The sequence below is a fragment of the Filicampus tigris genome, chromosome 1 (genome assembly GCF_054856515.1).
Source record: "Filicampus tigris isolate MCC_2025a chromosome 1, RoL_Ftig_1.0, whole genome shotgun sequence".
Lineage (NCBI taxonomy): Eukaryota > Metazoa > Chordata > Actinopteri > Syngnathiformes > Syngnathidae > Filicampus > Filicampus tigris.
In genome coordinates, this window is record NC_141217.1 from 30,170,954 (window position 1) to 30,184,640 (window position 13,687).

The 13,687-nt window shown below is 37.9% G+C and overlaps 1 protein-coding gene and 1 long non-coding RNA gene across 2 annotated transcripts in view; one reads left to right on the plus strand and one right to left on the minus strand.

The window, feature by feature from the left end:
* Positions 1-1,669: 1,669 nt before the first annotated feature.
* LOC147153506 (uncharacterized) lies at positions 1,670-4,285 on the minus strand. The gene is made up of 3 exons (XR_015088294.1): positions 4,269-4,285; positions 2,685-2,742; positions 1,670-1,796 (listed from the first exon to the last, which is right to left on the minus strand). It is a non-coding gene; the product is annotated as an uncharacterized LOC147153506 (long non-coding RNA).
* Positions 4,286-10,364: 6,079 nt separating this feature from the next.
* The window catches only part of pcbp4 (poly(rC) binding protein 4), a 66,713-nt gene continuing 63,390 nt past the window's right edge, over positions 10,365-13,687 (plus strand). The window contains exon 1 of the mRNA XM_086031093.1: positions 10,365-10,559. The gene's annotated coding sequence lies outside the window, so the exon portion shown is untranslated. The remainder of the gene's footprint in view (positions 10,560-13,687) is intronic.

Consider the following 13,687-nt stretch of genomic DNA (forward strand, 5'->3'; position numbering starts at 1 on the left):
TTCATTTTCATAAAATACGGGTAAACAAAGGTTGACTGGAGGGAAATTTTAAACACAATGACATTTTTAGCATGAAATAATTGACATGAATTATGACGTTTTAAACAAAAAAATATTCTGAACTTTTTTAACCTTTGTGAAACATCTTTTAAACTTACTGTGGGCATAACAAACCGGATATGTGCTGATGTGTACCTAGTGGCAAGAGTGACGCCTTGTGAAATGGTGATGCAGCAAAGAAAAAAAAAAATGCTTTGGAAAATATTTTGGATACACCCATCATCTGGGGAACCCATTTTCAAACAAAACACAACAGTTTGTTTTGTTGTGCGGCTGTTTCCGACAAATCGGACCGTCGTGATTTTTGGTGAGCAGCAAAAATTATGTTAATATGCATAAATTTGGAACATTAGACATTACATATCATATTGGAAAGAACGTACAACTTTTTCTCAACCCCTAGTTACCAGTAAACGTCTCTATATCATGTGATGAATGTTTATAATTTCCCCTGTACTCGTGTATAATACACACCATCGATTTTGGATGTTTTTTTTTTTTAAGCCAAAAAAAACCCATTGTTCTTGATAAATTCTAGTATGTAAAATTGCTGCTGTTAATACACACACCACACACACACACACACAAAGTAATGAGACGACAGGCAATTATTGGGGAAACAGGAGTCAAATAGAGTTGATCTCCCCTTTTCAGCTACTCCACATACTGAAAGATTTGCATTTCCCCCATGATAAAATACATTATCAGCCAGCAAATAGGCTTTTAGGCACGGCTCTATCGAGCAAACCGGACAATATCTGAACAGGAATTCCATTCCAGCTATCAGCGAGTAATACTTTTTCTGTGCTCGATTCAGCGCGGCTCCATCAGCTTGAGAGGTTTAATATGTAACCAGCCCTAATTTGCACTGTTGTTCATTTGCTATGCTAGTTAGCTTTCAGTGTGAATGCATGTTATTGAATGAGTCAAACGAATGACTAATGATGCTTCTATAACTTGTTTATCAAAAACAGACAGCTGGGCAACCAAGCAAAGGATAATGTGTGTATCTCAGCCATTTAAGTGTTTCTTTTACATTCTACTGTGTCTTATAAACTGACTGAATCTTGTCACTTCATTCATTCAATACCAGACCCTCTTTTACCCTCCCACCTTAAAAAAACGTAAGATATAAAAATACATAGGCTGCCCGGGATTGAAAGTCTGGATTCTTAAAAGACAAAAATATGTCACTGATTGAATGGCTTTAATTGCATATTTCAGGTTTTATTGTAGAACTCTTTGATCTGCAAGAGACTAAAAGCAACCGTCAATTTTTTAAATGATTTGTTGATATGTAAATGTGCTCTAGTGCACAAGCATTGCATTGTGCTCGAGGGGAGAGCTCATGACTTTTTTTCACCTTTCAAGATAAGAGGCTTTTTGAAGGTATGTTGATACTTGAAACTGCCAAAGCCTTTCATGTTGTTCTAAGATAGCAAAATATATCATTAAGCTCTTTTTTGAGTTTCCCCCCCACACTTTATGTCCAGAAAGGAACAATCAAATGCATACAATGCTATGAGTCAAGTCAAGTCAAGTCAAGTCAAGTCAAGTCAAATTTATTTACATAGCCCTTAATCACAGGAAAGTCCAATGGGGGTCCAATGTTCAATGTAGAAGTCTCCATAGCAGCGCCTCCGAGGATGTGATCAACCTCCGAATTTGTAGCGGTCACTTGCTGTGGGATCGAAACAGCAACCTCCAATTCGGTCGTCATCACCTAATTCCCAAGCCTGGGAAAAGGGGGCAGAGAAAAGAATAGAAGAGGCAGTAGCAAAAGCAAACAGTTCAACTAAATGTAGAAGTGTACAAATAAGTCTTCACACAGATTTAATAGGGGGAAAAAAATGCAATAATACTAAGTAAACACATTTGAGTATCATTGTACTGGTTTGTGTGCAAATGGGCGGCCACTCACAATGAGAGTTTTATTATTCTGCTAAATTTTCATGATGACTGAGTAATTCTGATGAGATCAACAAAGGCACTTTATAGTGATATTTGCCTATTTTTACTACAAGCCATTTCTGTTCATTTTTATGGTCCTTGTTTTGCACCTCTCTGAAATGAATACCAGCTTCTCGCACACCTTATACACTATACTTTTCAGATTGAGTTGCTGCCTGCAGGCACTTTCCCACCACAACACTAGAAGTCAGACCTTCCTAATGTTGCCCTCTCTGCATGCATGTGTCTGCACCTTTGGGTGACACGCTATCATTGAGCCCCTTTGATGATGTCGCCTGAAGGGGAGTCTTGTCTCACATCTGCCATGATCTCATCTGCCCCGGAAGGAGTCTTTTTTTTGTGAAATGTTTAACAGCAGCACATTCTGACTCCAAACCATTTGAAATCTTCCTTCTGAGCAAATACCTATTTAGAACAAAGCTACAGTGTATATATACACATCCCCGTTCAAGTGTAAAAACTTGCCAGGTCTTTGTGAAAATGAGACCAAGATAAGTCATTTGAAAACTTTTTCACCATTTATGAGCTTTGTCATGTATCATCTTCCACACAATTTATCCTGCACAGGGTCACGGAGCCTATCCCAGCTGACTATGGGCAAAAGGGAGAATATACACTGTAGCAGACTCTGATAAATCCCAAATATAGCTTACCTGTTCTTGTTGATGATACCAGACTTTTTTTCTTTTCAGCATATTGGGCCAGGTCGTTCTTGCAAAACAAATTGTAAATCTCAATGAGTTTTTTAATCCGGTTAAATAAAAGGTCAAACATTTGGACACAAGCCACGCTAGCCAGCATGCCTCACTGGAGATATTGGTGTTCTTTTGGTTATGAGCAGTCAGCGTCATGTTTGCTCTACACACATCTTTTGGAATTATGGCCAAAATGTTCAATCTGGATTTCATCACACTATAACACATTTTCCCCACATGTGTTTGGGAGATTTTTTCATCGTGACGACACCAAGGTTGAACTTGACTGTATTTTTTATTTCCTTCCTGAAAACATTTTTTTCAATGGGTTGTATAGGCCACATTAATGTTGGTAAATTATGCATCTTAGTGTTGTTTTTTTTTATTTTTTTTTATATCCCAGAAACCTGGCATTGAAACCGGGCTGTGTGGATTTCTTATATGCACTGCCCGAGATACATTACTGTATTCTGAATGAACGAGAACTGACAAACTGATCTGTATCCTTAAGCCATAGGGTGCTTGTAAATCACAGGCTTGAAATGTGCTTGTTTTTTTGGAAGGGAAGCTCGCCGACATTGCAGACTTGCAAAGTTGTAATTAGTATAAATGTTTGGCTTGCTTCAAACAAGGGCATCAGAAGAATAATGAGAATTTATCAGCGACAAATGTCAGATCACAACTTTCTTATTTTAGTATGCTTTTGTTTAGTTTGCTTGGACCCGCCTATTGTTAGTAAATTCTGTATTCTTGTATACGTGAGCTCAAGGGCACTGTGTTGACAGCCCAGTGCAAAAACAGTTGTCATTCACGCCCCAGCCCATATTTTACAATCTGGTTTGTTGCGACTGACCTAAGAAACTAGTAAGTAGATCATCACTGCTCCTCGGGAATCAGATGTTGTAAAGCCGAAAGGAGATTATGTTGGCAGGCGAGTGTACTGTATGTATGTCATCTTGTAATATTTTCCAACATGTCACGTGTCACTTTTGGACTCGTTTAGGAAAAAAGGACATGGCTGGCATATATAACATAATTTTAATACTGTCTCAATCTCATTCAGAATGCATTACTATTGAAGTTTGAGACATCAAAAGAACTGAAACTGGCAAAAAAAAACAGGCAGTCTGTAGTGCGATGAATATACAAGTAGATGTCAAACCCAGCAGAGGGTGCTGTGGTGATAGAAGCGTGTTAATTTTTTCTCACCAGTCTATGTATGTACGAACTTGTCCTAATTCTAGTGCTGTTGTGTTCCTTTCATCTTTTCTGACTAATAATAATGTCGTGTGTTCCTGTCCTTTCTCTGTTGTGTGGGCCAGAGGAGCATTATTGTTTTTGTCAACCATGAACAAAATGATTTGGTTGACGCCCCTTTTTTTTCATGAGAACAATGTGATGGTGACAAGCAGAGCTGGGCATTTTACTAAAAAATGAGCGTCCATTATTCGTCATCCGTCTGCAGCGTGGGTACCCTGACGTCGTCCGTACCCCCCCTGCCCCCACCCCCCGAACGATCTTTGAAGAGAAAAAGTGACTCACTGTGCTTTGGAAGCCTCTTCACACCCTGGCCCTTTGCTCAAATCTGTCCCCCAAGCAACAACAACTCACTATTTTCCTCCCTGTGCTGGCCGCAGCCATTAAAGCATCACCATGAAAAATAGACTAATAACGGACTGTAGACGGATGGCGGACTAAATAAAGAGGTTTCCGTCTATGCTTAATCCGTCAATTTTAATTTTTTATCTCTTCATTCGTCAACCGTCAGCAAAAATCGTGTCCGTCGGATAAACGGACTGGTCCGTCAGATAGACGGACTGCCCAGCTCTGGTGACAAGCTTAACATGACACCTCGATGATTAAAAGATGACGAGATGTATGCGAGTTTCCCTTGACAAGGCAATTCAGACAAAATGTTAGTGCTTGGTCTGTCAGACGTTCCAAATGGATGCTCACCACGCCAATGCTCATTGGCAATTAAGTTACAACAATTCCTCTTAACTTTTTATACAAAGGTATGGCACATGACTATGATGCACACAAAGCTAATAGATATTTTTGTCCAAGGGATGAAAACTAAGAAACTAAAAAACTAAGGCTGCCAAAACACTTCAGTGGAGTCCTCTGCCTTAAGTTGCCACGGACACAGCATGGTCAGGATATGCGACATATCCATGCTTTCTTTTTTTAATGTAGCATAAATAATAGCAGTGTATAATTTGAATTTGCTATCAGTTAGTGATTCTTAATGTATCTTTCATACAAAAATGCCACAATGCTGCTTTGACTTTAAAAATTGATTCAGTAGAATAGGCAGGATGGATTGAAAGGGAAATATCTTGATCATTTCTTCCTTCCTGACATTATACAAAGCAACTGAAAATTTTGAATGAAATAGTGGTTTGTTGTTTGACTGTAATGAATGAGATTCAGTTCACACAAAAATAATCCCAAAGAAACAGAAAAACACTCACGCATGATCTGTGTTGTGTAAGCAATTTAATTTCAAATCTCTTATTAGCATTCCATCTCCATTCTGGACAAATGTCTCCTTCACCTCCATTGTTCAAATGACTACATTTGCATGAAAGGGAAGCCATATATCTTCAAAAGATTATGGAAATGGTCCTTTTCATATACACCAGCAGTCTGCATTGAAATGCGCGTCGGACTGCTCTTGTCGGGGTAAGCGTTTCATTTATGTCCTTCTTTTTTAATTTAGTGAAGATGCATATTTGACACCAACAGGCACAACTTCTTGCAATCTTACATAAAAAGTTTTCTAAATTGGAGAGAATAAAAAACAAGAAAAAAAACCCCACAGCTTTTCTATCAGTTTGTGTTGCCTTTCCCCATTATGTCTTCCATCACCACATCAAGAGAAATAGCAGGTAATCCCATGTAGAGAAAGTGAAACCATGCTCGTTTGTGCGTGACAGTTTCTGAGTAGAAGAGAGACATCCCACGGCTCAGTGATAATAGTTGTTGGCCTGGTGTCGTCTCTCATTTTTTTCGAACGAGAGACATTTGTAAAGCTCGGATGCTCCCACACAAGCAGGAATGACGTGCAGTGTGTTTGCCAGACAACAGGGTGGGGAGGAGAGCTGTACTCACATTTCACGGCAAGCTTTGTGTCTGTAATTTCATCTGATTTCCATGTTTGACTATTAGTGTCAATGGCGAAAGTCTGACAGTAAATACTCTACACGCAGCCTTTGTTCATTTAAGGCACAGTAGCAGTAACAATGCTTTTTATTGCACGCTCGTAACTCAGACCATTCGTATTTCAATCAGAGTGACCAAATGTCATGACTGGCGATGCCGATTCAACATGCGTAAATGCCCCCCAGATGCTTACAGACGAATTACGACACTACGACGGTGGTCACTACGCCAATCAGACGGCGCATTCAGACGCCACGACGCTTCATGACCTCCGGCGACGGTTTGGTCTAACTAGGCCTAAAGAGGCGGCGGTAAAGACCTGGAAAAGCATTTCAAATGAAATATTCAAAATTCTGGTGAAGTCAATGGGTCGCAGGCGTGATGGCTTATTACAAGTAAGGGTTTTGCCACCCAATATTAAATGTTGTTCACTTTAACGTCATTGAATCATGTCCATTCCAATACTTTTGGTCACTTGTTTGTTTGTGTTTGTTTGTTTATTGAACATATAAAAAGATTACAGAAAGACAATCAAATAGAAGATTAAAAAAAACACAAAAAATAAGTAAATAATAATAATAAAGTAGAGAAGACTTACCTGTTCATCATTAAACACAGTTTGTATGTTCAAAAGGGAGTAGGAAGAAGTAAAGAGCTTATCAAGTCCTACCCCTTGGTCTTTGTGTATTTTGACTTGTTTCAAATTAATACAGTAATTTGCCATTTATATAGTGTGTCTCGACAAGAAAAGAAAAAGGAAAAAAGTCGTATATAAACCTACTCATATATGCAACTACACTTACACTTTTGGGAACAAAATGCATACATACATACAGAATAAATAAGCACACACTCTGACACATTTATACATCGTTATACAGGTACTCTCATACACATAATTAATATATCATTGTTTAAATTTAGTGGTCAATTATTTATGTTAAACCGATGTTCAATTCATTTTCCACAGTAGTCAGAAGCTGTTTTATATTTTGCCCAGAGCAGTAGAGAGTTGTGTCATCATCAAATAGGACACATTTAAGTGGTTTTGTGACACAGCAGATGTCATTTATATACAGTATGAATTGTTTTGAGCCTAGCAGAAACCCTTGAGGAACCCCATGAGTGATCTTCAGTTGATTTGATTTTATGTTGTTGTATTGCACATACTGATACCTATTCTCTAAATCACTTTTTATCCATTTATATGCTATACCTCGTATGCCATATCCCTCTAATTTATTCAGTAATATACTATGATCTATAGTGTGAAATTCTTTTTTTTTTCTCGATCCATAAAAATCCCAATGGTAAACTCTTTGTTATCAATAACAGTGGCTATTGCTTCCACAAGCTCCATTACTGCCATTGAGGTGGTCCGTTTTTCTCTGAAGCCAAATTGATTTTCACTTAAAAGCAAATGTTTCTCTATAAAGTTGTCAAGTCTATATGAAAATAGCTTTTGTAAAATTTTGAGATCTGTGGTACTAGTGATACTGGTTTGTAATTAGTGAATAAGTGTCTCTCTCCATTTTTATAAATTGGAATGACTTTTGCTGTTTTTATTTTTGATGGAAAGATACCAGATTTGAATGACAAGTTACATACTGCATATAAGTGAAAGCACTACATGTTCTATAACAGTTTTTACTAATGTCATGTCAATATTATAACAATCAGTAGACTTTTTATTTATGTTTTTGCAATATTTAATACTTTGCTATCATTTACAGCTCTAAGGAACATAGTGGAGGAGTTGTTTTAAATGTATTTATATATTTCAAATGTGTTTACTGGCTCAGGAATTTCTTTTGCTAGATAACTACCAATATTGGCAAAATATTCTTTAATTCCATTAGCTATTTCCGCAATTTTATTCTAAACAGTATTTGTATCTCTTATAAAATATTCCGGATGATCTATTATTTTTTAGCTATTTTTGATTATATGATTTAGTATTTTCCATACTTCTTATGTGTTGTTTTTATTCTGCTCTAATAATGCATGATAATAATCTCTCTTGTTCTTATAATATTTACTAATTTATTTTATATGTCTTATACTTTATTTCAGCATCTTTAGTTCTTAGTTTAACATATGTCTTATATGAAGTATTTTTCTTTTTACATGCGTTCTCTATACCTTTCGTCATCCATGGCTTATTTAAGCATTTGTATTTTATGGAACATTTTTCATACAAGGAGATTGTGCATCGTATGCCAAATTTGGGTCTTGGTTTGAATAGACCTCAGACCAGTTTTGATTTTTCAGGTCCAACTTAAAAGCTGCAATGGAACATTGAGTTGTTAGTCTTATTTCTGATGTGCAAGTTGTTGGCTTTGTTTTTTTTATCAAAATGATTTTGAGAAACTGCAAAAACGGGGAGGTGGTCACTTATATCATTAATAAGAAGTCCACTTTCTATTTTATGGTCTATTTTATTTATGAATATGTTATCTATTATTGTGGCTGCATCAACCGTTATCCTTTCTTGATTAGAGGAAAAGACTGTTGCTATACATAGTATTAATGAAATCAGCTGTTTTTTTATGTGCATTTGGATTTAACAGGTCAATGTTAAAATCACCACACATTGTTCGTGTTTTTTATCATTTGAGTAGCTAACCATATCCATTAGTTTTTATTGTCATGTCAATGTGTCAAGACATGATCCTGGTGTCCTATAAATGCACTAACACTAGTATCTGTCTGCGCTTGGAAAGCACAAAATTGGCTGAACGACGGCTCGTATTTCAAAAAGTCGAGTCATTCATATCTTGAATCACAATGGATTTAGATGAAAATGAAAATTTATAGACCACTTCTCTCTCGTATGCTCCCTTTGTATAGAACAGATTAATAAGTCACAGAAGGCAGGTATAGCGCAATAAAGGTTGTGAATCTGCTTTAAATATTCAAACTATCATTAGTTATGTTGTGGTTTGCTTTTCCTTGCTTTATGCCAAGTTCCGTGATTCAAACACAATCTTAGTAGCCATCAAGTCTGTGCGTGGCTTTAGTTGACGTTGGGATGCCCCTGCAGGGAGGCTATGAATGCACACAGCGCCCTCTGTTGATTATAAATAACATCTTCTAGTCGGTGTATAAGGAACAATAAAAGTGTTTGGTATTACAGGGCCCGGCATAACAATTGATGTCCTGCCCTTTTCATCCATGCGATGCAAATCACGACTACATTTAGCTTTACACCCACAACCTCTGATCCAATGTGTCTCACGAAGAGGATAGACTTGAAAATAGATCAATACAATTTCATGGAAAGAATTCTGGCACCTTGAATTGAATGACAGGCAATGTTTTTTTTTAATTTATTTATTTTTTGCTTTAACAAATCTTGAAACTTGAACTAAGAATGCAATATAGTGGCAAGTGACTCAAATTAAATTTACAAGTGTCGGTTTGGCAGATATAATGAGTAAACACACTTCAAAGAAGAGGCTTCAAGCTGTTTGTTGCACATTGTGCATATTAAGCAACCACATAACCTCAATTAGCTGGATGCTAAGATACAATTGAAAAGTCGACATTGCATGGGCTAACAATTAGCATCTATGTGACGGAGCACGTGGAACACGTGGACACATCATATAACAATGCATTAACAGCCATTTTATTCTTTATCCTCTGCGAAAACCAAGGGGCTCCAGTGCACTGCACCTATATCTTTTATAATGCCCCCAGGTGGCCAAGGCACACACGCCAAAATGAGCAGCAGAACTGAAGAAGGAAGTGTGACAAAAATAGTTTAAAAGGGACGGCATGCAGGCATAAAATAGATCATGAATGCAATCATTCAGAGTTTAGTGGGGAAACATTGAATATATTATTTGAAATAAGTTTTTGCCTTGAGTTCCCTTTTAATACCTTATTTAAGTATGTCATTACCGCATTAGAGTAAAGTTTATTTATTACAGAATGCTATTTTTCTGATTTAAAAACAGGGTTTTGCAATGTAACACAACATTTGCAATGCTCAAGTAAATCCACCAGATGACGCACGTTCACCTGCTTCCGAATAGTCAGAACTTCAAAGGAGCACGTGCCCAGCAGCGTTCTTCTTAAAAAAAAGAAATAAAATTCAGTCAGTGAATTCGATATTTATTATTATTATTATTGTTATTATTATTATTATCAATTAATTGTTTTGTTTTTAACCTACTGGTGTATTTTTCTTTAAGGTAGCCCTAAAGCCTCCGAGCAATAAAACACTGTGTCACCACATCAAAAGATGTTGGGATCTCATATGAATGGTCAACAAAAAAAAAATAAAAACAAAAGATGTTCGTGGTGGCAATAAATGCCAAGATATCTTTTGCTCCAGCAGAGGTCCTGTGAGACTGTGAGAATCGGAGGAGCAGTGTGCAGGCCAACGTGGTGGGGGTGGGAAGGAAAGGGAAGGGGAAAGGGAAGGGGTACCCCCCCCCCCTATCCCCCCACCCTCGCCTCAGCCGCGGACCGCCTGCCTCAGTTTCTCTCCATCACTGTGAGCGGACTGGTCGCGTTCCCGCTGCTACCTCTGTGCACTCCTCGTCCACTCTCAGCCGTACAGCTCCGCGGTCGTGGACTCTCATGTGGATACAAACCCCGAGGAACTCCGATCAATGGCGATTCTTTAACTGGAGCCTCCGACCGATTGCATCCGAACAGGTACAACGAAGACGACGCGTTTTGTGTGCGTTGTTGTCCAACTTGACACTGTGGTGCATTTCACGAGACGATTGGGGATTTTTAACTGGAGTATTTCAACATGCGTGGGCGCATTATTGTGCATGCTTGCTGAATTAATGAAGCCGTTAAGTGTCAGAGCACACATGCATTCTCCACGCGCGACAGTCTCCCGGTGAGTGAGTGAGTGAGTGAGTGAGTGAGTGAGTGAGTGAGGCCAGAACACAATCGGCGTGTTGTGCCAGGACAATGTGATGATAATGGTTGCGGAGTGAGCCGGTTCCGAACACAAAGATCTTTCTGCTCAAGTCCGCTCGTGTGGGCGCCCGCCCGCCTGGTGCTGAGGCAGCGACTTGTGTGACAGCACCATTATTCACCAAGCTGCCCAATTGCATTAGTGCTGCATGTGGATGGGGAAGCTGCCTTGATAAGAAGAAAGACCCAAAGCAAAGCAAAAGTCACTTTCCGTGGCAATCCCGTGGTTGTAGTTTTCAGTGGGACTGCACCGTATCATACAAAGTGCTTTTGAATATATTTGGTTTCCATTGCTTGATGTTGTGCGGACATTGTCAAGTGAAAATTTTGTCTGATCATTTGATTAGTTAAGTCAGAGTTTTGTGTTTGATGTTTGGATTGTTGAGAGCAGAGGTGACAAACTCACTTTAGTTCCTGTGCCACATTCACCCCAATTTGTTCTCAAGCGGGCCGAACCAGTATGCTTTAATAAACAAGTTTTGCAAATGTTCCCTGATTGTTTTGGTGCTAATAAATACGTTCAGAAAATATTCACATATATTGATTATCTTGTTGCAAATAATGCAAATCATATGAGCAGGTTATATTATAAATTGACATTTTCATTTAGACATGTGCAACTTACAGATCAAAGTGGATATTTATATGTATTAGGGGTGTAACGGTACGCTAAATCACATTTCGGTTCGGTTTCTTGGAAACTTCGGTTCGGTATACTTTCGGTACAAAAAACAGATTTTTAAAAAAAATATATGTTTATTTTGAAAAGATGACAAATAAATGGTACATGTTTTTTTTAGAAAAAAAAATAAAGTAAAAGCGAACCATTCGGGTGACATTCTAAGAAATTACACCAGAATAAAAACTACACTAACATTAAAGATCTCTTGATTTTGTCAATTATTAAGACACTGAAATCGTTAAACACTCAGCAGCAACAGCCTATGACACATCTAAGTGTTCAAGTTCAAGACAAGTTGCCATTACAGTACATACACACTTTTTGTGATGGAAAAAAAAAACATACAATAACAGTTACAATTATTACAGTTGTATTAAAACTCTTTTTATAATGAAATACAGAGACTTTAAAGTCTTTATGAAATTATTTATACTTTTTAGGCATTGAAATCTTTGAATGTTCAACAGCATATTGTAACGAATTGGGTTATCTGTGTTGTGGTCGGATTTGTGTTTTGCTGAGTTGAACTTGTGATGTTTCCGAGGTTCATGAATGCATCGTACGGCTAGCGAGAGAAGCAGCGGAGAACGAAGAACAGAGCTGGTGTACTTTGTTTTTGGCTAAAAATACTGCTTGATTCCTCGTCTAAGAAACATTCATGCTGCATGTTTGATACCCCTGGTTTAGTGTATAACAAAGTGTCGAGGGAGGATATATTCCAAAATACATTCAAAGCTGGTTAAGATTATTGATGAAATAACCTTTGTACACACTACACAGCCATGCAGCTACATTTCCCTTTGGGGTAAGATTAATGTTGCAAATTAAATACACTGTAAGGTTAAACGAGAACAAGCAGATATGTCATGTTAATCAATGGATTATTGTATCAATATTAGGTTGGAACATTGTAACATAGCGAGTGGGCTCCGTGCATATTTGCAGTTTGGCAGTTGTGAGTTCACCTATTTGCAGATGGTAAATAAAGTCAGAAAATGATTTATTTTTATTTTTATGGCGAATTATGGTGTACAGCAGGGGTCACCAACGTGGTGCCCACAGGCATGGGCCTGTTCTAAAAATGTCTCATCAGTGATGGGAGATTGTGATTTCCCAGGAATGTTGTAGAAGTGATCGCTTTCACTTGCAGAGATTTGATATTGTTAATTAGCAGTTTCGTACTTAGTTGAATTATAGCTACAAATGACTGTTAAAAAACATTAGCAACTTTGTTGTTGCAGAAGTATGTATGAACTGGCCCTTCCCAAGAAGTAGTTGTCGATTCCAAAAGGTGAACCCAGATCTACAGCATGTATGGCATTTATTGTATTGTAGCATTTCATTAAAGTGAAGCTAATCCCAAAATGCCAAAACTTGCTTATATTTTTAAATGTGCTTACTTTATTTCTCTGATGCTGATCTGCTTAGTATATATTAAAAAAAGTTTAAATCATTTTAACAACTTGCTTATGTGGGCAGCCATTTTTTGGACCAAATAATATATGGACATGCATGCCTTGTTCCGACTTCGACTTTTCAACTGGAAGCTGGCCCGAAAGCAGTTTATATTGCCATCATATACTGTTGCCATGGCGGCACAGCGACCATCTGGTTAGCAAATTCGCCTAACAGTTCTTAGGTCTGGGTTCAAATCTGGGCTCAATGTTCTCCCCGTGCTTTTCATCTCACATTTCAAAAACATGCTTGTTAGGTTGATTTAAGACTAATTGCCAAGTGTTGTGAATTTGAGTGTGAAACTGTGAACGACTGTCTATTTCTGCTGTGCAATTGACTGGGATAGGCTCTAGCGCACCGTTACCTTTCAGAAGGTTAAGTGCTACACAGAATTGATGGTGGATAAATGGATACTGTTGCCATCAACACAACACAATCCCCGAATCATGTTCAAATTGCTAATTAAAAAAAAAAACATATTGATTACAGTGTCATTGTTTTTAACTTGACAGCCTGATGCAGTTGAAGATCCTACTGATCCATTTTTCACAAACCAAACCAGGATTTCTCTTTGACAGGAAAAAGTGCAACAGTAGCTGTTACGTCACTTCCAGAGGGCGATATCGCCCAACATGGAGGATTATTCACCGAGTACTGCCACATACAACATATGCTTGCAAACAAAATTTGGAGGTTATATTGGGTTGTATTGTGTCAT